Source organism: Cryptotermes secundus, unplaced genomic scaffold (genome assembly GCF_002891405.2).
Source record: "Cryptotermes secundus unplaced genomic scaffold, Csec_1.0 scaffold381, whole genome shotgun sequence".
Lineage (NCBI taxonomy): Eukaryota > Metazoa > Arthropoda > Insecta > Blattodea > Kalotermitidae > Cryptotermes > Cryptotermes secundus.
The window spans coordinates 577,060-601,208 of record NW_019731574.1 but is presented as its reverse complement, the minus strand read 5'-3'; the positions used below and the strand labels follow the sequence as shown (position 1 = coordinate 601,208).

Below are 24,149 nucleotides of genomic sequence, written 5' to 3'. Positions count from 1 at the left end.
TTTCATTTATAAGCCAAAATATTACTCTGAAACAAATTTAGATGTTTCGAAGAAACTTATAAAATGTAAAGTTGTTTGTCTTCTTTACTAATTAAGCGCTAAGCCATTAAGGCGTATGTGGAGTGGATGTATAAAGCCACATGTCCTTGACCTCGGCACTAGCTGGAAGTGACTAGTCTATTTCACGCCCCGGCCGCTTTACCCCCGAGGAAACAGCACACGCTACCCATTGGATAGGAGGTTGGGTGGGCCTCAGAGCCGGTCTGGACGACATGGAGAAAAGAAAATTCTTCACCCTACCGGGACTCAAACTCCGAACGCTCGGCCGTCCAACCGGTGGCCAGTCGCTATACCGACTACGCTATCCCGGCTAAGAAACTTACACACCTACAAATTAATAGTAAGAAAGTATACTTTCTTCTGTGACTAACTAATATGACATAAGCGTATGTATGGGGAATGGAGATATGGGCCCACTCATTCTTCCTGCAGCTCTAGATGCAAGTAAATAAGCAATTTCACCTTATGGGCAATTCATACCAGCCGAAAATCCCCCCCCCTTAACTACAGGATGGGTGCAAGGGGCTTGCGTGAATGTGAAGATATTATAATCTTATTATGCCGGTATTCGAACCTCTGTGCTCTATCAAGCAGCCAACGGCATAATTGTTTAAAGCACAGTGGTTGTAACATGTATCACCTGCTTTGAGATTAAAAAAATCTCTGCGTTTTCCCCAACAGTGACTCTGTGTGTCCCTAAGTTTCTCACAATAAACAGCGACTGTTTCCCTAAACAGCATTAACCGGTTGGTCTTTGTAGCGGAGACGTAATGTGTTTCCTGCGAGGTGCGGACTGGATTCTTATATATAAAGTCTCTACATTCTACCCACACAGTGTATTTACGTGTTCCGGAAGGTCCTCGTGATAAACAGCGACTGTTTCCCTAAACAGCATTAAACGGTTGGTCTTTGTAGCGGAGACGTAATGTGTTTCCTGTGAGGTGCGGACTGGATTCTTATAAAAGTCTCTACATTCTACCCACACAGTGTATTTACGTGTTCCGTAAGGTCCTCGCAATAAACAGCGACTGTTTCCCTAAACAGCATTAACCGGTTGGTCGTTTTAAGACGAACGTTCTGTGTTCTCTTGGAAATATGAACGGAAATTGTATGCGTTAATTCATGCTTAACGGTAGACGACATGTAGTTTCGACACTGACGGCTTCGAAAATTACCATCAAAAAGATTTAAGAGGGGTTAAGATAGAAACCGAAAGAAATAAAAGAAAAATGAAAGGCATAAAGGAACGAAGAAGGAAACAAAGAAAGAATGCCCCAGAGGATGTTAAACAAAGACTGCAGAAAACTAAGAAACACTGAAATCAAAAGAATCTCTCAAGCGAGAGACCGAAACTTAGCCTGAATTATGAGAAATGCAACTGTTCACTCTGTCAAGACAGCCCCTCGTTACGGTGCAGGACGGAAACCAGGCGCTCGGTTATTACTCTCTGGGCTGGAGAGCGCTCTTCTCAGCTGTGTAAGAGCTTAATGCAAACCGTTGTCTCGTTTCACCTGGTACATTATTGTATCCATATGGATGACTCAAAAGAATTTGAAATACAAATTCTAGAGGTATTAGTTTAGGGAAATAGAGTGCTTCAATGATGTACGCAGTAGCAATGCCAGTCCTTACAGGTTCCTCTTAAATAATAAGTTCCATCTTTATAAGGTAGTTCGTTGAGTCACTACGCTACAAGCCGGAAGGTCGCGGGTTCGAGTCCCGATGAGGTGGATTTTTTTTCAATTTACCTAATCTTTGCAGTCGCACTATGCCCTGAGATCGAGAACTTTATATTTTTATAATTTTGTTCTTTAATATTTATAAGAAGGAGGAAAATACATAATTCAGAAATAAATAGTAGCAAAAATTCTTCTGCTGCATGTGCTCTTGACTTTTCAGTAAATATAGTTGTAATTTCTTATCCCCCCCAAATTCATTAGTTTTCTTCGTTTTCGAACAATTTATAAGCTATCTATGATTTGTTCTTATATTATAGTGGTAAAATATGAAAATTCAATATTTTTATTAAGATGAATTAACGCTTTTTACTGCACCTTTGACTTCTTCTTCTTGAAGTTAAGATTCCATACACTGTGCACACAAACAAGTCTCCAGCTGAATTTCAAACCGGAACGGGAGGCAAGAAAGGGGATTAAAGTAGGAATAAATGGAAGGGGTTGGAAAGTGGCAAGGCAGTGTAAATAGCTGGTAGTTCATCTTTCCTTCTCCCCCTCCCACTATGCTCCTCCCCTACATGCTACCCCGTTTCCTCACGAAACTGAGGCATGGTAACTGAATAGCATCGAGAGATCTTCAGCGCATCCTACTGGTGGAGAAGTGAACTGATTTCACAGATTGTTGACGCAAGTCGCACGATTTCTTTGACGCGCATTAACAAAACAACTTGATACGAGTTACGTGATGTGCAAAAGAACGACTTTATGAAATTTTGCAGATGGGAAGGCGAGGATGTTTCTTACAATAAAAGTGACTTTCATTTGAAACTGACATATATATGGAATTAAATTCTTCAAAATAAATTACATAAATTATATTCTTACATACATTCCAGCAAATGTCATTCCATAGAATTCGAAGTACTTTTATAAAAACGCGAAGCGAGCTTACCGGAAGAGGACAGAAGGGCGTCATGGAATGGCGATGGCTCCTGAAAATATAAAATAAACATATATAGCACTGCAGAAAATATAAAAGTAATCGTGTTCCAAATCATTTTATAATCCATTTATTCCTGTTGAAGAGTATGAAATATTACAACTGTGTCAGAGGTAAACCATATTCTAACCTTTCGGGATAACAGTTTCGTTCTTAAACCGCCAAACTATTCTTCTATGGATACCAGCATAGTGGCTTAAACCACAAACTGCTTTCAGTGTTAAAGACAAAAGGCAAAGCTATCTCTGGAACAGGCCATGGATGCCAATAGGGTTGTGAGACCTCGAGATTCCCACATTTTCTAGACAATCGGCTCACAGATGGCGACGATGTTACCAACCTTACGCGCCGGGCCTCCGTAATCCCCAGAGAGATCTCTGGTATTCATTTGTGTTAGAGGCTGAGTCGGTCCCAGAATGGAAGGATTATGTCAGTTGAAAAATTCAATTACCACAACGGGATTCGAACCCGCGACCTTCCGGCTTGTAGCAATGAGCCTCAATGCCCCCTTTCAGTGGGATATATGAAAATGTATATATATATACAATAATACAAATGCCGTCGCGAATGCAACAATTTATTTGGTTGTAGTTCTTCGTCTTTTCTCGTGATAAGGGAAGGTCTTAAAACATTATACTTTTTACTAAGATATTTTGTTACAGCGTTTTAATGTTAGTTAACAGACGGCTATACATCTCGGACATAAAATATCTGCGGTTGACAAGGTCTAGACTTTTAAAAAATTCGCAGAGTCAAATATACGTTCAGTTACTTATGAAATAAAATTAATTTTAAAAGTTATGCATCAAACTAACTAATCCAACTGGGCAAAGTACTTCACGTTAAGCCAACAGTCGTTCAGATAGTGACGTAGGTCCTCAATATTTATAAAGTCCGTGGGATTACAGCAATATTGGGGCAGCGGACCGTGTCTCCCGGGCACAAGAATCCACTCCGGTTACACAGAACGCAGCCCTGTATGGAGAAGGTTTAATTGTCTCGTGTTACTGAACCGAAGCTGGAGAACAGACAGTGAGTGCTGTCGATTCACAGGTCACTAATCTCTCTAATTGCGCCGTAACAAGTCGGCCAGCGAGAGGGGGGGCAATGGAGTTACTACATTTGGCGCCTCATTTTCAGATTAACGTGTAATATTAACATCATATTACAATTACACAAAATTCATTGCTTACGGAGTGTGATTTCATGTAATTTGGCAGAATTTTGATGACATTTCGAAGGAATATAATGACTCCATCTTCAGGATAGCAAAGAGATCCAAGTGTGGAAAAATTAGTACGGACATAGATGATACGGCTGGGATACAGACCTTATTTCGGCTATATTTTGCTTTAAATTTACATTAAAATATATTTTGATAACGTTTTCTCTATCAGTGATACTGGCAGTAGCTGTGGATGTTATTAGCGAGCTTAAATGAGGGTTTCGTCCAATTTAGTATAAATCGTAACGTCTCCCACGCCTTTCAAGTAATATCTAATGTGATAAAAAATAACCGGGTATAGGTTATAATGGTACTACACCTAGGCGCGTTTTGTATCCAATAGCTAACCGTCTTAGGTATCCTTATGGCTCTAGGTCGCTAGGCCTAAAGTTCCGTGTGAATTGAGACAAGAAGTCTGTGTTGACATCCGTGAGTAATAAACAAATTAAAATCATTAAGTACTATTTAGAACCCAGTATTGTCCTCACGTACTGAACATCGGCACAAATAAACATTGGACTACAATTATTTCCAATTTTAGATATAGTAACAAATCAATACTGAATTTCGATAAAGAGAGGATTTCGGATATTGCAAGATAACTATGACGTAGGCCGGAAATAAGAGCCATGAAGATCAGTACGACATTTTCATCACAAAACATGTCCAAAATCAAAACAATTACACTACAGAGAGAAGGGTACTTGGTTTCTGGACATTTTCCATCGTCCGGTATTCCAAAGAACACGACGTTTCGAAAACATTATTTGTTGATTTCCTCGGGTGAGGGGGTCAGAGACACCTGAACCAGTGATTTAGGTTAGTTCATTCTAACGTACCCAACAGAGCGCGTGCCACCCCACTCCCTCATCTGAGGCGAAAATAGACCAAGTTTCCAAAATATTATGTTCTTTAGAATACCGTGCGACAGACAAAGTCCAAAAACCCAGTAAACATAAGAGTTTATACAGCGAAATGAGAGCCTTACAGAGAAAACATTATTATTGTATTTTGTCACATTTAGTGACAAATTTCCCCTCCGTATGTCAGTCTACGCTCATGCCTTTTTTTTTCGAAATATACAATTTCAGAATAATTTGGGTGAAAGCAAAAACATTAACGACAACAATTCAATCTGTGTGTCATGCGCAGTAGCTGTGCGCAGTTGTCATAGCCAGCTATCCATTACGCTTCCTGTAAAACAGTAATGGAAAATTCATTACCGTCGAGCAGAAACCCGTACCAACATTGTAAAGCTTACAGCGAAAATCAATTAAGGTTTTGCCTTTTAGCCGAAAAATTAATTACACCATCAACATTATCCGCGAGGACAAGGAAACCACGTGCCGTTCATAAAAAAATTAACAAATATAAAGCACTGATGGGGCAGGTTCACTGTGCTGCATAATGACAGTACATTTTTCTAGTTTTAAATGCCGCTTTCAAACTATCTGTGAGTAACGATAGAAAGTACAATACTGTGAAACCCTATTTGCACCAAGTTTATACAATGAGCATCGATTAGCTTTTGGCATCATAAAATGGTTGCTTTATCCAGTTACAATTCATGTTTCATATTTGAACCTTACGCTATTTATGAAATATAACACAATTCATCTGTGTGTCTGCAATATGACCATTGTTAACTGATGCGTGCCTAATTGATATTACTGAGATCTCTATATTACTGAACAATAACTCATTTCGTTTTAATTACACATAATTTTATACTGACTTCAAATAATCAAATATTCACATAATTCACACTTAACGTGCTTAAATATAATGCTCCATCTATTGTGGTTTCAGTATGGCGTAAGGGATGGTTTAACCTATACTACGTACCTACTTTTTTTATTGCTAGTGGGGTGGGACTAAGTCCCTTGTACTGCGGCCATTTCTGGCCTATTGTACCAGCCTCAGATGATAGTTGGGGGTGATGTGGAGCAATTTGTGGAATGAAGATTAGCAGGGGAAACCGAAGTACTCGCAGAAAACCTGCCCCAGCGCCACTTTGTCCACCACAAATCCCACTTAACCAGACCCGGGATCGAAGGCGGGCCGCCGCGATGGGAAGCCAGCGACTAACCGCTTGAGCTATGGCGCTAACTCTAATACGTACCTGTAATTCGTAGGTGTATGCGACTTGTATCACAGTTGCATTTAATTCGTAGCATATTCGAGCCAAAAGTTTAAAAATCCAGAATACTTTGGAAGCGAAATTAAGGAGATTACAGAAAATTGTATGTTCTAAATCCGCAGCCATTGGAATATTTGCTATTCTACAACACTCTGAAGAAAATTTTTATCTGCGCTGCACTCTTGCGCAAAATGTACAATCAAGTTTATTCTATGTTCAGTACCCTTTCATACAATTCATTGTCGGACATGAGTAACGATAATACTGATATCCGTAAATGAGGACTATCTGCATGTTCTGTTGTGCAATAAGTATTGTTCAACCCCTAGAAAGTTAATGACGCCGGATTGTTGTAGTTGCTATTGGAGGGGGTGGGTTTTAACATGCACTGAGACCAGATATTGGTCCATTGTGCGTCCCCCTGCAATATTCTACCAGTCTCTATACCCTACCGCTATTGGTGCGTACCATCAGTCCCGACTCAGACAGCGAGTTCGGCCTCTACTGGCTTAGCGGTATCTCGATGCTTCCCCCCTCTACCAGAGGCTTTAGAGACTACTGTTGAGCGGGAAATGTCCAGAATTTGGCTCAGAGGTTCCCTTGAGACATGAGGTTCTTTTACGTGCCGTAAAGCTACGACACGGGACCCACGGCTTAAAGTCCCTCCCGGAGGATTTGTTCCCTGAATTTTTCCGCCCTTAAAAATTCCACGACCTCCGCCGGGTCACGAGGTGGGAACGTTACCCCTAGACTACGGAGGCCGCTACGCCGGATTGTTAGTTTGCTCAGATGTTCAGAAATACTATATTAGAACTTAGAGCACTCCTCGAGTTAATGTAGCGGTAACCCGATGGATCCTTATTCCTGATGTATTCACTTCGGATCTCAATTGGGACACCGATTATCATGAATAATGTGTATCTTGATTTTCCTCAGTTCGTCCAGCAAAGATTTAGAATTGTATCTTGATTAGGTCACGACGCTTCCTTCCAAATCCTTTCAAATTCATCAATCATATAATCAGACTCTGTATAATCTAGCTACATTCAGCGTCGTAAAATAAAGACATGTCAGTGAAGCGTAGAAAGTAGTTTCCGTAACAAGTAAATTTAAGAAGTACGAGCTGTTAGCCTCCGGGTGGACAATCACCTATCGCCTGTGCTCTTGCGTGTGTTTCATTTTGTCTGGCACCTACCCTCCGGCGTGTTCGGCTCGGAAGACCCTACCAGTAGCTACGCTACCGAGAAGCGAAGAACGCGTTTAGAAATTCCTTTTCTATTTGCGATTAAATAGAAATGTTCTCCAAATAGCTCGGTTGCAACTCCAGGCTACTTTCAAGAATTAACCTTTACTTCACTTGCAGGATATTGATTTAGTAGGAAATCTCGTTTCCTGTTCCTTTTACAAGTTAAACTCAATTAACGCGAGACTACGCAGATCTGCATAAGCCACGTTCTCTCTATCTCATCTCAAGGATGTGGGAAATATCTTCATGTATTTGGAGGAGTACAGTAGCAGTTTCTGTGTGCTGTATCATGCACCTCGCCTGCGACCCAGGGCCTGCCGCTAGGGGGCTGCAGTAAACAGTAATTTGCTTTAATTTTATTTAGAAATTCAATCCTTACTTCTAGAAAACAAACCGCATCTCGAGGAGATCTCCCTTCTTGCATATTGCTCTTCATACCCACCGAAGTGACGACCTGAATTCCTACGAACTGTCTAATACTATTTAAGTGAGAATCTACTAAACACATAAAGAGACACTCTTGGAAGAATATAGAATTATTGAACGTCAAAGCAAGTGGAACAGATAATGACCACCTTGGTCTCTGATATTAAGGGAAGAACATAGACTGAGGGTGTTTGAGAATAGGGTGTTGAGGAGAATATTTGGACCGAAGAGGGATAAAGTGACAGGAGGTCGGAGAAAACTGCATAATGAGAAGCTTCATAACTTGTACTCTTCTCCAAGTATACTTAGAAAAATGAAGTCAAGGAGCATGAGATGGGCAGGGCATGTAGCACGAATGGGGGAGAAGAGGAATGCGTATAGGATATTGGTGGGAAAGCCAGAAGGAAAGAAACCACAGAGAAAATCCAGTCGTAGCTGGATGGACAATATTAAAATGTATCTTAGAGAGACAGAATGAGATGGCATGGATTGGATTTATCTGGCTCAAGATAGGGACTAGTTGAGGGCTCTTGTGAACACGGTAATGAACCTTCGGGTTCCATAAAACGCTAGGAGTAGCCGCACACTTGGCGGCTTCTCAAGAAGGGCTCAGCTCCATGAGTGAGTGTGAGTGAGTGTTTTAGAGGGCTAATAAAAATGATTATTCAGGAAATAATGTTACAGGAAACATAAGGAAAGTACGTAGAATGGTACAGTAATAAAAGTTAGTGTCATCTGGAATCTGACGCGGTGTAGTTTTGTAGATATTTACCTAGGTTTCAGAAGAACCTGCTCCCACAATCTTGAATATAACCCGAAGGAGGTGTAAGTAAGTTCCTCCAAAACGTTAGCAAATATCTGCCAGACTACACCGCGTCACGCCCCAGAAGGCAGCGATCTTCATAGTTACCTCCATGAGACCTACAGACTTCAAATACCGTGGTAATATACAAGAATAGCGAAATGTCCTCATAAATTTATTGTGCAAGTAACAACATTATGTTCTTTATGTTGAAATTTCGTTACATTGTTAAACTGATAGGTAGATGTAAAATAAAAACGAAAATACGACAAACTTAATTATAACAATAACAACGACCGGTAACAAAATAAAAGCGTTGGCCCATACCCTTGTTATAACAACGAAAGATGACAAAAACACAACAATGAACTCTAATTTAGATACAATAATAAATGATAAAAAATACTAAAAATAAACTATAACATTTATATGTAACAACAAAAGGTAATAAAGTAACAACAATTAATTATAACTTCGATATAATAACGGATGATAAAATGCTAACAATGAACTACAAAGTTAATATAACAATGAAAGATAACAAAATAACAACAATGAATTATAATTTCGATATAATAAGGGATGATAACAAAATACTAACAATAAATTATAAATTTAATGTAATAACGACAGATAAAAAAACAACAGTGAACTGTAACTTGACATAAAAATGACTAAATATAACACATGGATTGAAGTAGATTTAAAAGAATTTGCTGCTGGACGCTACGTTGCATAGAATGGAATGACGCTGAATCTGCAATCGCACCAAATATACAGCAGAGCAGTTCTCGAAACTTGAAAATCCTCACTACATTCCTACCCTTTCGCTACTAACCATGGATGCCACATAACCACAGTGCTGTATATAATCTCTTCTCGGACGGACAGACAGACAGATATGGCAGCTGAGCCATATGGCGCGTTTACAGTGGTTCATTGGAGTTGCTCGCCCACTGAACAATTAGCCAGGGCAAAAGCTACACGTGTTCACATTGTCGCTCTCCTTTTCGGCTCGGTTCTACGGAAATTACGATGATAGATTAAACAGCCCAATAATAATAACAATCCGCGTGGCTGTAGGTAAGAGAGTTGAGAATGCGGAAGTTTACACAGACGATTTTGTTGTGCAGCAACTTCAGTTGAACATAAACGCTCGTTGACTGATATAGAAATACGGCGTCCTTCGACTCGGATAGCCCATTGTAAACGCACCTTGTTTGCTTCAGTAGATGAGAAAAGCTCGCCGATTGATCAAGTCGAAACGAGGTTTCAGTTTTCAGTTTAGGGTGCGATGCCTTAAATCCCGCAGTAGCAGGACGGAATGGCGCCATCTTGGGTTGCAGTCGAAACGAGAGATTGGTTCGGATCTCCGGGTTTCTCCTACGAGCCGTCGCAGTCGTCTCTATTGTGTTCATTCCTGTGATTCCCCTAGGTAAAGGTAAAGTTTCCGATCACAGTGGTCACGCGGTCTAAGGCATGAACTGTCTATTCTCGCTCGAACGCTGGGATCATTAATTCGAATCCCACTCAAGGCATGGATATCTGTATTGTGTTAATTTATTCTGTTTGTGTTGTTCTGAATGTAGGTACACTACACTAACCACTAATCCACTGGAGTGACCCTCTAATTCTAGAGTCAGAGTTACCTGCTTGAGACGGTCGTTATATAGACTCGGGGCGGACTGAAAGAAAACATCGCTTCCTCTATTGTTGCGAAGGTGTATTCACAGCGGCGCTACATAGCAACGCAAGTTATTCGATTGCTGCCTAAATATTCGTTTCTGCGGGAATGTGTTTACCGAGCAGTTGCCTAGCGACGGGTATACTCTCTAAAATATATATATGATGTAAGTATTCGTAATCCAGTGTAAAATATTAGATGGTGAAAAGAGTCTTGGAATGGGGCCTGAGTAGAGGAGAAAACTTGGAGTTCTGTAAGGCCGATTGAGAAAGACAGGCTTAGGAATGGGGCCTAGTCACGCAGCGACAGCAGTAGAAACCGTCGGTACGATACGAGCGAGCTCCATTTTTGTCACGTCATTTCAACATTAGATGTCCTCGCCACTACCATAGCCTAAACATGACTGTGCATCCCTCATTGCTCTGTCTCTCTCTCTCCCTATTCTTATCAGCACACGCGGCCATGTCTCGCAGAACAAATAGTTATTCATTCTAGATTTTTTAGTACGGTTATGATTACTTGCTTTTATTTTCTTCTGGCTTTACTGTTTGATTCAGTACCTCTTGTATTCCTTCTAACATACAATCTGTCTTCCTTCATACAATAACAATCTGTATTCTGCTTATGAATATTCCAGTTTCCTTAAGAACTGTGTTCACAATATTTCGCCGTGTCTGATTTTGGATGAGACGGAGGTGGGGGATTATTTTAAGACACTGTCATTGTTTGAGCTATAAAGTGTCGAAACTTAAGATGAAAAATTAACCGGAAAGTTAGGAGGAAATGCCGTGGTTTAATCGGGGAGTTATCAAGCATTTCCTTGGGTGTACTGAGGAAAAAAGGCGTACTTCAGAAATGACAGTGTTTCGACTCAGATTAGTATGGAACGCATCCAAAATTTGCATTTGGAGCGTTATCGCTATTCCAAGCCTCTTGAGTCAATGTTGTCATTGTAGAATATAATAGACACGATAAACTGAAATAAAAGAATGATCACTCTTTCGTGATTGCAAAAAGACATGCGACTATGTGTCATATTCACGCTCGATAATTCGTTGGTATAGTAACCTGCTTAAATTTAAAATATTCATCTCACCGTTACATTACTATCGTATAGCTTATATACAGAACTGTGGAAGAAAAGTTTGTTTAATCAGTTACAATAAATAAAAGTTACAATTTAATATTTTCATGTGTATGAGTGACTATAGACGGGGTTTGGACTGGTAATTGCATTTACTGAACTGTTACAGAACGTATCTACACGTAACTACAGCGCTATCGCTAATTCACACACTCTGCAGTTCACTAGAGCACGTACTAAGTCTTCTCAGTCTGCTGTGTATTCACCAGTCGTTGCCTGGTAACGGCTTACTATGGAGGACATTTCCCTATCTCTGATCTCCCGAACTGTTCCCGTCCCTCAGCTACCAGCTTCTAATAGCAAAAGCTCACAAGGACTGAACCTCAGGAGTTCTCTAACTCACTCAAACACAAATAAATTTATTCCACTGCAATGCACTGCACTGCACTCACTCAACTCGGTCAGTCGAGTGATACAGCCTCGGAGCGGACCATTTAGAAAACACCAATTCCAACAATAGTTATATTGTTACGCGCGGGCCGCTGCCTAGCAACGGCTCCAGTAATGTTGCGCATATACGAATTTGTTTTCTAACAATGGTTGTTTTCTCGTTGTTTCTTTCGCGATCGTCGCCTAGTAACGTGTCTATATGTTGCAACTTCCTGTGTCTCAATAGCGACCTAAAACCTTACTGAATCACGCCACTTCGACTGCTTTATGTGATCATAAGGTCAGTCAAGGTTATCCAAGAGACACACATACACACACACACACAGACGCCTTTGATATATTGATTCAAATGGACGTCCACTCTGTGACTTGAAATTCAGGAAAGAGAGAATAAGAAATCCAATCCATTTATAAGCGATAAAACCGAGATCGAGCATCTGGCCTTTAACACTTCCACAGATTCGCAGGTGGGAAATGCAGTTCCATGTACTATTAACTTCCCCGCTTTCTCCCGTATTCCTGTCGAGTCCTGCGTGTTATCGAAAGATATGTTAAGGCTGATGTTTACCGCAGTCTGCCAAGATAACACTCAAACACAATACTCTACCGCTATCTTTACGTACTATGCATAAACACACATACACATAAAAATGTTATTAAGTCTCATATAATATATAAAAGACACTGAAATAAAGGACTACTCACTCGAACATGACCTACTACTTCTATCATTGCTGTAAGATGAAGCTTAGCAGTTTGTTATCGTGGTAAAATGTTCTTCCTGTGATGTGTGCTAATCTGAGTGATGGCGCAAAGTGACCATAATCAAGAACAATACAAGTCTCACACGCATACATTACAGCCTGATTCACACAACTCAGACAAATGATTTAGTGTAACACTAACGAACTTCATAAAATTTTAGGTGCACACGGCGAACTGGAGAAGATTTGGAATGGTCAATGAAAGCGTAGCTAAAAGAAGTGAAGTTAACCATGTCAGTAATTAAGCAACTCATCTCAAGACATACGGAGGGAGTGAGCATTATTTGTGAGGGAGTTTTTAGTTAGTAAACAAATAACTATGCCGGACACCCTCCCTGTTCATCGGATCTAGCCCCAGTGACATTTTTCTGTCCCCGAAGATAAAGGAAATATTGAAAGGAAGACATCTGATGACACTGATGATATCAGGAGTAATACGACAGAAGCTCTGAGGCCATTCCACAAAACCAGTTCCAGAATTGTTTTGAAGGGTTGACTAGACGCTGGGGTCGATGTATGGCTTCCAAGTTGAGTACTTCAAAGACGACCACAGTGATATTCAGCAATGATGGATGTAGCGCTTTTACCGCGATGAGTTCGCGAACTTTGTCAGACCACGTGTGGCGATGTGGGGGGTGGTAAATTTGCCACTGCCTTCCAACCAGAAGGCAGAGTCACCCTTAAAGGACTTAACTTTTTGTCAGATTATACTGCGTCATATCGTGGACGACAATACTCAAAACTGCGATTGGAATTTGATATTTTCCGAAAATGCATGGGGACTCAGAACACAGGATAACAGAAACCAACTTCTGGTGAGGGGGGGGGGAGCACGCAAGAGTCATGCTACTGTAAGGGAGGCTGCACACCAACTGCGTCAAGACAAGCATCAAGACATGAGACAAAAGACGCAGCCTTGCTTCATTCGTGATTCAGACTCGTGTCCGCACACCGAAGTAGCATGTGTCTGCGTCTTATCACATCTTCTCTAGTTGATGACATGACGTCATGCCGATAACGTGCACTGGTGCTGTTCCTTGAGTACTGATGTCTGAGTCTTGACGCACAGAAAAGAACATGCCGAGTCTTGCTGCACGTGTCTGTAGCATGAAGCTGACTTCAGCATCATGACTCAGACCGGTGTGCCGCGGTTTTCATAATCTCATTCGTTTCAACTGTGCTCCTTTCTTTGCGTCATGTTGCAGACATCGTGTCTTGACTGTTATATGTCTTGACGCACGCCGGTGTGCGGCCTACCTAAGAGTATCTTTCCTTAAATGAGCAAGATAAGGCCAGAGAGACCACATCATACATAATATATACATGTAAGATTTGAAGCTTTCACGGCGGTGACTATGAAGAAAGCAGTCTTCTGGGATTTGGCACCGTGTAGATGTGGTGTTAACCTTCTACCCTGAAGATGGAGGCGATACGTTCCTCCGAAACGTCGGTTAACACGACATATACACGGTGCCAAATCCCAGAAGACTGCTTTCTTCACAACATATACATGTTTTTTTTTCCTTGGCACTACAGCCCCAGTTGGCCTAGGCCTACCTCCATGAACTCCGTTCACATATATGTGTTTAGGCCTATATTAAATTACGAATATGACGATGTGGCCGGCCACGCATTCAATCACAGCTTAAAGAGTATGGATTACAAGTATTGAATTAACCATGTAATAGTACCAGCCTGTACTTGCGACAAAATCCTCAGATTAATTAGCGTAGTCGGCACAAAGCAATTTATTGCATCGGGATATCACGGTATAATATCCAGCCAGGTGCAAAGGTTTCACACAAAGCGCATCAGACCGGTTTACACGGGATTTGTGGACAGGAAAGCCCATGTGGGATTCCCCTCTTTCTAGTAAAGTTCATTCAACCATTGCAGCATCATGTTCTCATTACGACAGATGGCATTAGTCTACATATCTGCAGTGTAGTAAAGCGTTAGAGAATATACGGGTATCAATGTTTTAACTGAAGCTTACTGTCGTCTAGTATGTGGAAACTACTCTTCTGCCACGTAGACTGAAGCGACAGGTTCCTCCGAATTTTAGCTAATACTGTACAAAACTACGCGTAGTCACATCCAAGGAGACGATAATCTTCACTGATGTGGTGTTGGAGAAGGATGGAGAAGATCAGTTGGACCGATTATGTGAGAAATGAAGAAGTGTTAATTAGAGTCAGTGAGCAGAGGAATATCCTACACGAAATAAGAAAACGGAAGGCTAATTGGATTGGTCATGTTTTACGCAGAAACTGCCTTTTAAAAGAAGTTTTGAAGGAAAGATAGAGGGATGGATAGAAGTGACAGGAAGACGAGGAAGAAGACGTAAGAAGATGCTGGATGACCTTGGGGACAGAAGAGGATACTGTCATTTGAAGGAGAAAGCTCTAGATCGCATTAAGTGGAGGAATTGTTTTGGAAGAGACTGTGGACCTGTCGTCTTGACAGATTACTGATGATGATGGTGATGATGATGATGATGATGAATACTGCCGTTAGAACCTTCAAATCTTGCCAAATTTAGCTCCCTTAAAAAGAAAACCACAGTGGAACTCTCTTAAGAGTCAGTAAATATGTCATAAATGTATATAACACGTAAAATATGTAATATTCGAACCTGGAGAAAACATTCATTTCTCTGCATATCCTCCATAAACATTGATACTCTTGTCCCGTCGCTTTACTCTTTCTTCGAAAACCTCAGCATAGAAATCGTTCGACTGTTGTTCTTAGCCAATTCCTCACCTTGTCGGGCATTATCTGCGACTTTCGAACGTCACTGAGACAATACCTCACTTCAGTTGTGAACCTCTCTATGCGACAAACACTTCCCACCGTAAACAGGAAATATTTCTTTATGAATATCCTTTGCATTGAGTCCTTTTGTCCACAAGAACCGACCAATGGAACGCTGCTCTTCGTTAGAAAACTCTTCCAGCATGGCCGCCATTTTGACTATTGAAACAAGCCTCTGATCATGCGCGTAAGCGTCTACTAACTAGATTGTCATGAAGCTAGATTGTGCTGCTACCTAGCGATACATATAGAAAAATGTTACATCCATTACAGCTGTTTTACTTCCATTTGTGACCTATTTACTGACTCTCCCTCGTAATTATAATAATGCAGATTAGAGTCAGTACAAACGCCATTTCCTCCCCATATTTTTACATTACTGAATTTATCATTCGAACATGGCGACCATGCGAATTGATTAAGTAGAAGTAACTCTCAAGTGTTCATTATATGTAGTTCTCTATCGTATAAATCTCCTACCATTGTCACGGAAAGTGGAGTACATCATGGAGACTGCGAGATACTTTTATTTTATTTTGATTTCATAAACGCAAGTGCTTCAGAAACCGTCGATTCCCAAAATTGTGTGTGTGTGTGTGTGTCCTTTCAATTTATTACGCAGCAACAAAAAGTTCCCTTGTATCCAGCGTCTCTGAGGCGAGAGAAGCGAATAAGGGGAGAAGAGTGGACTTTGAATGAGAAGGCGTCGTGAAGCGAACCCCCGTACAAAGTGGTCGGGTAGCACTGAGCATGACTCGGTTTCATGTCAGGCAACCAGCAGCATATACGTGTCCTAGTATGACATAATGGCGGGCTCTCATGTGTTATTCATGCGTCGAGGAGGCAGGACAGAAAAGGATGAAGAATCTCTGGACAGGGTGGACGCTTAGGGACGCTATGTCGAGCAGACAAAAGGGAAGAGAATATGGTAACTAGATGGACAAGAAATATGAGGCAAGGTTTTGAGGTCTCGAGAATCTGGGGACAGAGAAACATTGACCTTGACCTTAGTCAGTCCTTAGACTGTCATTAAGTAAAAAGATCTTAGGGAAACCACGAAGGAAATGGAAGGACCAGAAATATTTACGCTGATCAAAATTTCGTGACCTTTAGCAGAAAGTTATCTATTTATTTTAGAGTTATTTTGATGCTAAAGTAAAGCCATTCGTCTCTTTAATTAAACAGCACATAATGAAGACACGTGGGGACAGCCGAGATACAGTTACAGCGTTCCTTTTTGTGGGTCATTTACGGCGCTGTCAGCAGCTGGAATATATGTATAGAATGTCCCAGGAGGAAGGGTCAGTATTCTGGGAGGTCATAGTATCGGCCATTCCAAGCAAGAAATTTAAATTTACATGTGTCCTATTCCGAACTCTTAGCACTGTACACTGTACAGACGAGCAACACGCCATGTCCTCAAGCCAGTTGCAGAGTGCATTGATGTTGAAGGTGGAATTTTCGAAAATGTATTATACTATAAAATTTGTATCAACTTTATCACTGGAACAATAAATACCGGTATTAGAAACAGTAAGTAATATCTCTTTGTTATCAATAGTTGTGGAACTGTACAGTGAAATAGCCCTATTTCGGAAACCTTTCGGAATAGGACACATGAATATGTACATTTTTTGCTTAGAATTACCGATATTATGAACTCCCAGAATACTGACCTTTCCTCCTTGGATAATCTATATATAAAATCGAAATGTAAACTGAATGATAAATTTGATAGGATTTTAAATGAAGTGGTTATTTTTAATGGAAGTATTACACTGGCACTCGACTTGAGGAAAACCACGAAAAATATCTGCAAGGACAGACGATGCCCCAGCCGGTATTTGAACCGAGAATTTCTTGAATACGAATAAAGAGCGTTGTCATTGTGTCAACCCGTCCATTTCTGTAATACATTCAGTGCGCCAACGTGACAGATTTCGGTTACGTGACGTGTACGTCATAAGAATAATCACAGCAAAATAATATTAGTGAGAGAAATTTCGGGGAATAAACAACAAATGATTATTCTTTCATGACTTTATGTGACAAAAATTGCGCTCAGGAGACAGTCGAGAATAAGATAGAAAGATATTTTTCAGTTTCCGGAAGTTAGATTTCCTATCTCAATTGTTGCAGGAATCTGTGTTTAACTGGTGTGTATACCCTCCTGAGAGACAACTGCTGGCAAGCAGTAGCAACATGTCTCGCTTATTTTGGAATTACCTGTAAATAGCATAGTTAGATCTAAAAATATTCTTAAAATAAATTTCACTTATAACATTACAGCTGCAAACTCGATATATCCTCAAGATAAGAATTATATCTGGAAGATATTACTCAAAAACTTCCCTTTCAAGAATATTATGCAAAGCGTTCAGCAAATAATCCTCTTCGGGGCTTAAGGTAACCCGTGCAAAAATCGGACAGACCAACAAAATGAGAATATATTCATATATCTCAGGTTTCTTAAGTGTAAAATAAAAAATAATCGTACATAAGAGAATTACAATTTTCAGACTATCGGCTTCAGATATACGGAGTAAAACTCCGAAAATTATGAGACTATCTTTATATCTGTAATCTCAAACCAACACAACTTATATAGGAAATCCTACCTTCTGAGATGCAGCGACGTGTAATTTGTTACGAGTCCACCGACGTTTCAGAGGAAGCTATCACATTCATCTTTTTTGTTTTTGCTTACTCTTTGACCACGGAAATGGAGATGATAATTTCCTCCGAAACGTCGGTGTATTTCCACCGAATTAAAAGGGGTTACAGCCCAGAACATATACCTCACAGTCACTGCTGTGAGAACCTCATATCTAATGCGATATCTCGTACATCTTGCTGCTTATCATATCATATATAGCTTTTAGCTTTCAAAAGTTTCTCACTACATGTTTCGATGGTCATCATCAGATGTTTAGAATCACAGCTAAAGAAACTGCTGTGCTTCTCTTATTGTGGCTTAGGTTATTAATTTTTAACGTATGTTCCACTATGGTAAATTGTGCTCTTCCTCAAGTATAATTAGAATGAACAAGTCAAGGAGGATTAGGTGGACAGGGCATGTAGCACGAATGGGAGAGACCAGAAATGCATATAGGATATTGATGGGAAAGCCAGAAGGAAAGAGACCACTGGAAAGACCTAGGCGTACGTGGGTGGACAATATTAAAATGGATCTTAGGGATATAGAATGGGATGTTATGGACTGGATTGATCTGGCTCATGATAGGAACCGGTTGAGGACTCTTGTGAAGACGGTAATGAACCTTCTGGTTCCATAAAATGCGATGATATCCTTGAGTAGCTGCAGAATTTGGGGTTGCTCCAGAAAGGCTCAGTTCCATGAGTAAGTATGTAAGTATGTTCCACTGTGGTATCACCTGCAAGTGTTACTTTTCGTTTCTGTAAATATTTTAAGTAGGATTAAAGGCAATTTAATCTTAAGTGGCAATTATGGATGTGGACGGAAACAGAAAAAATTGAAGTCTGTCTAAATGTATGAGATATAACACTGAGATAGACTGCACTGCAAAGTCAACGGCTTCAGTTGCTGCTCCCCTTGATATAATCTTCATTCACAAAGACATCACACTGGACCACTCAGAAGAGATCCATCTCTCGCTAGCCATCCAAAAGAAGAACAGAAATCCTAGAAGCAGCTAATACTATTTGGGAAAGATAATATAAGGAAGAGATATAATAAGATAAAAGACAAACAAAAAGAAAGAAGAATTACTGATGACAAAGTTTGGAACGTCACAAAATACATTCTAGAGGGAAGATCTGTGGAAAGAAATTGTAGAAGCTGAAAATAGTCTCGAAATCGGCTGATGTAGCCAATAGGGAGAGGCACAATTTGTTGCCTGTCTCCTGTTTCGAAACTGTTCAGCTTCTAATAGACTCTAACATATATTTTTTTTTCCTTGAAGATTTACTAAGGCATTTCAGAAGACTGTGCTCTAACAAACAAAAAGAGAAAAATGCTGAAGGATTTGGCTGGTTATCTCAGCACTAATCAGTCTCTCCCTACATGTGTGTATACTTTAATATGGGGGAAAGCTGTAGCATAGTTGGTTGAGGCACTGTGCTACAAGACGACAGGTCGTGGGTTCGATCCCGGGGGAGTTACTCAATTTTTAATTAACCCTATCCTTCCGGCCGCATTATGGCCTTGGAGTCGACTCATCCTTAAACAGAAATGAGCACCAGGAAACTTCCTGCAGTAAAGGGAGGCCGGAGCGTAAGGTTGACAACCTTACCGCCATCTATGAGCAGATTGTCTAGAAAAATTTGAGCCTCAACATATCACAGCCCTACAGGGCCTCCACGGCCTGTTACAGCTATAGTTTTAACTTTATATATATATACACACACACACACACACACACACACACACAAAGCACATATAAAATTTTGTAAGCGTGTGATGAAAGCTCTGAGTTGATGAAATTTAGGGTTACCGTAGCAACAAACTTCGCAGTTAACACGTTATTTATATTTAGTACATCACGAAAGATAAGTTGTTTCTTTCAATGTATCGTGTATATTCTGTGAATACTAGCAATAACACTATACGAATATATGAAAAGTAGCGCCTGATCTGTGACATGATTTTGCATGAAAGTGAACAGATATGCAGCATCCTGAACGGGGTTTAATCTACTACGAGCACGCGAAAATTAACTGTCCTTATTCCTAATTAAGGACTACGTATGAAGGCATATGGGGGGAGTGAAAGTGTAGCTCTGCGCATTAACATCAGTACTAGATTGAAATAAACTGTCAGCTTCACGCCTGTGCTGCTTTATCTCCCAAGTACCAGTTGAACATAAAGCTGAGTCACTGGAGAAACCCTTCTCTGTGAACAATCGAACGCCAATTCTACGGTCGTTCGGCCTTTAGCGTGGTCACTAGACGGACTAATAATTAAGAGGGTAGGTGGGTTAGTCAAGTAAGAAGTGTGAAAGTGTACAAATTATTCACCTGCCTTAACTTCGTGGCGTTTGCTTGAGACATAATTCAGCTCCTAGTAAGCGGCGCCACTGCGCCTCTCCTACGTCACCTCGCGGGGCCTCAACGCCCAGGACAAAAAACCTTCCTAGATATTAAATGAATGCCAGTTAGAGACTGTATTTAGTTAGACTTGAAAGGATTCTGACGATGGTGTATACTGTACTTCTTTTGGCTTGTTTTGGACTTCATCCATCGTCTGGTATGTACAAGACAAAAGACCACGGCGTTTCGGAGACTGGATCTGTCTCCGTCTTCAGGTGGGTACGGAAGGATAAACCTACTCATATGGGCCCATTAGAAATAGCTAGTCTCAATCACTGAACCTTTTACTGGACTGTCGTTTACGTACCAGACGATGGATGAAGTCCAAAACAAGCCAAAAGAAATACTGTATTTAGTGTTAACGTTATTGGATGAATTCAATGACACAGAAATTCCTGCCGCACGAATCAATTGTGCGGTGTTCGAGCAGAGAAGGCCAAATCACAAAGCATCACATTTCAAGATAGGAAACAACTTTAGGTGTTTATTCGACAATGCATTAACTCGGTATTCCACTGCGACGCTGAATGCAAAGAATTGCACTTCAGTGAAATAAGCTGGGTTTCACTCGAAAATTTTAGTAAACAGAAATGTGTGGCTCAGTCATCTCATTTTGAGTGCATTCTCTTTTACATAACAGCACAGAAGTACACGATCAGGAAATTAAAATTCCGCGGTAAGCCGTGCGAGCTGAAACGTAACGGAGAGAAGCATCATCTGCGCTGACATTGCACAAGAGAATTTTTGCATCCATAACCAAGCGACTGCAGACCCGGGATAGCCTTAATGTTAACGTTAAATCTACAGTAAATTATCATAAACGTAAATGGAGTGTTCAAAATAACAAGATATAATCTGGAAATATATACTAATTTGCCAGAGTACATATTTGCGTTAAGCCATTATAGGTATTGTTGTTATTATTATTATTATTATTATTATTATTATTTATTAATAATAATATTGTCACACGTTTCGTGGCAACAGAGAATAATAGATTAATCAAATGTACTACTGGGTGTTGTCTATTCGGTCCGCATGAAGTGAGTTCGTTCCGAGATTCAAAGATCCAGATCGAAAGGCCTAGAGACTACTATTTCAACAGTGATGGATTCGTTATCCAGAAGGAGTTCAATGTGTGAGCTGTTGTAATCAAATGAAACTGTAATACAGACTTCCAATAAATCCAATCATCAAATCTAGAACTCATAATTACTCGTCACACCTACCACCTCATACATGACCATACAGAAAACCTATTACGTCAATTACAGCTGTTTTACTTCCATTTGTGACCTATTTACTGACTCTCCCGCGTATTTAATTACAATATCCAGGCATTCTGATGGACTAACTGAAACATGGAAAATCTCACTTATATTATTAGACTTTAACACGAAAACTCTCGAACACAAATGACCCGGTTAAGTGCTTTAGGTAACCTGACCCGTCCGTTGGACCAGGTCAGACTAATTCACATATGGACACTGGAAACTGAGGAAGGGTAGCGTCGTGACGCAGAAGCAGCGCAAATGTGACAAACTTCCTACTTGCTGGATTCACTAAGCAATACGTTGCACAGTGTTCGCAACTAACTCAATATTAGCTTTGTAGACTCAGACCAGACAATCATGAATTTTATTCAGTTCAGGATACTGAAATACGGCACAAAATTTCTACTCAAATATTGATATTAGACTAATGGTAGTACCCGTTATCCTCCTGATAGACTGCTTTTCTTGTAAATATCACAATACATAACGACCCGAGTTATGAGACTGAAGTCTATATATTGTGGCATGTAGACCGTTGCTAGGCAACGACCGAGAAATAAACAGATATACAACAGCTAGGTAATGGCTCTGTAAACAACGGACAATGCTATGTAATTGCCGCAACAGATTCATAACATGTAACAATGAGTAACTGAGAAGCGGTGTTCTCTACGCGGTCCATTCGATTGCTATGTAACACAACAATAGAAGAACTATTGGGAGAGATGTTTTCTATGCTGTCCGTGCCGAGGCCATATAGCTAGGTGCAGCTGTAATTACGAGATAGTCTTGAGATGGCAGTTAGAAGAGTAGGAGTTAGCTGTGAGACATTCGCCGGCAAGTCAGGACGTGAAAACAGAATCTGAGAAAGCTATGGTGCTGGAAGCCGTTACCAGGCGACAACCGGTGAAGATAGAGCAGACTCAGAATACTTAGTGCTTGCTGTAGTGAATTATAGTGTGTGTGAATTAGTGACATCGCTATAGTTACTTTTAGTCGCTATCTGTAAGTATTCACTAAATTCCATTACCAAATCAACCCCCCATCCATAGTCCCCCATACATCTGACAACATGTAAAGAGAGAAAGTTTAAATGAAAGTTATGTATGCGTCTAATCTTCGTACAAATGTGAGTAAAATTTCCTTGTGCTTACTAGTATTTATGCACCATGGCATTAAGATGTATGGGGGAGTGGAGTTCAGGCTCTGCAGCCTGCGTCGGGACGGAAAGAATAATAGAAGAAAACGACGAAAATTATGAGCTCTTTCTGGACTGTGACGCCGTGTAGCCTCGCAGTTAATTATCGACATTTTGCAGGAATGTATTACCTCCAAATTAAGACCCTGAAAATAGAATCAGAAATTTCCTCCGAATGAATGATAACGATCTACTAGACTCCGCTGCGTCATATTCCACAAACAGTAATTTTCATAATCATCACCGTGGAAACCTCATATTTTGGAAGACAATAGATTATTGCTAAATGCCACGGGCTGTGAATTTTCTCTTTCCATCTTAAAAACATATTAATTATTGAAGAATGTCGTCTTCTGGGTTTTGGCGCCGTGTATTCTTCGTTTTGGCCGACGTTTCGGAGGAACGTATCGCCTGCTCTCTGTATTCACAAGCCATTCACCTGCTCTGAAGATGGAGGCGATACGTTCCACCGAAACGTCGGCCAAAACTAAGAATACACGGCGCCAAAACCCAGAAAACGACATTCTTCATTGTCATCGCAGTGAAAACCTCAAAACTTACATATTAATGATTGATTTAAGAATTTCACAGTAATTACATTTTATGCTGAATCCGATCTTTCGTGTTTGCATGGTGTGGATAATGACAGTACTACCGACGTTTCGGAGGCAGTATATACTTCTGAAACATCTGCAACATTACCCGCATCCATGCGGCGCAGAATGAACGCGCCTTGTCATTATACTCCCCTTGTCAGAGAGACACCCTCTGCGCTTATTACGAATGTTTGCATAGAGTTTTCGTGTAACTTTGAAATTATTTCAGAAGCAGTTATCAGTTTTACTCTCTTCTCTGTTTGGCATAAACTTGAGAAGCAAACGCACACAAACGGGAAGGCCTCTATGTTATTCTTAGCCAGCGGAACTGCATTAAGAAAATAGAACAGGGTTCTGAAATTTGCAGCACTGATGTAGACAGCCGAATTCTGAATCCTCTAGCGTACGAATGCGGCGAGACGGGAACCGATGGGTATAAACTTGACAACGCAGGTCTTCAGGGAGAACTGCTCGTGACATATCTTACTGCGTAATGCAGTAGTAGAGAATGTGTAAATTTCTTATATACGCTCTTTGGGGGGGGGGGGGGCAGGTTAGAAAGAGTGATAGATGCATTTTCATAATTCTACTGAGATAGAAAATATGTCGGAAATTCAAGGTGAAAAAGCGAAATGTTAGA

The 24,149-nt window shown here is 40.5% G+C and overlaps 1 protein-coding gene and 1 long non-coding RNA gene across 3 annotated transcripts in view; one reads left to right on the top strand and one right to left on the bottom strand.

The window, feature by feature from the left end:
• Nucleotides 1-24,149, bottom strand: part of LOC117282537 — a 400,895-nt gene that overhangs the window by 254,624 nt on the left and 122,122 nt on the right. Inside the window, exon 2 of the long non-coding RNA XR_004513304.1 lies at nucleotides 2,689-2,728. This is a non-coding gene — a long non-coding RNA (uncharacterized LOC117282537). The remainder of the gene's footprint in view (nucleotides 1-2,688; nucleotides 2,729-24,149) is intronic.
• LOC111867128 overlaps nucleotides 1-24,149 on the top strand; it is a 236,624-nt gene that overhangs the window by 151,078 nt on the left and 61,397 nt on the right. The window lies entirely within an intron of this gene.